Source organism: Penaeus monodon, chromosome 15, assembly GCF_015228065.2.
Source record: "Penaeus monodon isolate SGIC_2016 chromosome 15, NSTDA_Pmon_1, whole genome shotgun sequence".
Classification (NCBI taxonomy): Eukaryota; Metazoa; Arthropoda; class Malacostraca; order Decapoda; family Penaeidae; genus Penaeus; species Penaeus monodon.
In genome coordinates, this window is record NC_051400.1 from 17127199 (window position 1) to 17127420 (window position 222).

Sequence of the window (222 nt, forward strand, 5' to 3'; positions counted from 1 at the left end):
AGAGAGGCAGACATACACAAAACAAATAAATTCGTAAAAACGCTGCCGTGCCCTTTTGACCCAAGAACTCACAAGCAAGCAGCAGCCATTTAAGACATTCTCAAGATCAACATAAATAGTCGGTTTGCTTGCATGCTTGCTTCCAAAGCAATCTATATCTTTCCTTCTAAAATGGTTTCTTTGATTTGCTGTGGAGAGAGGGCAATGTGTGTGTGTGTATAC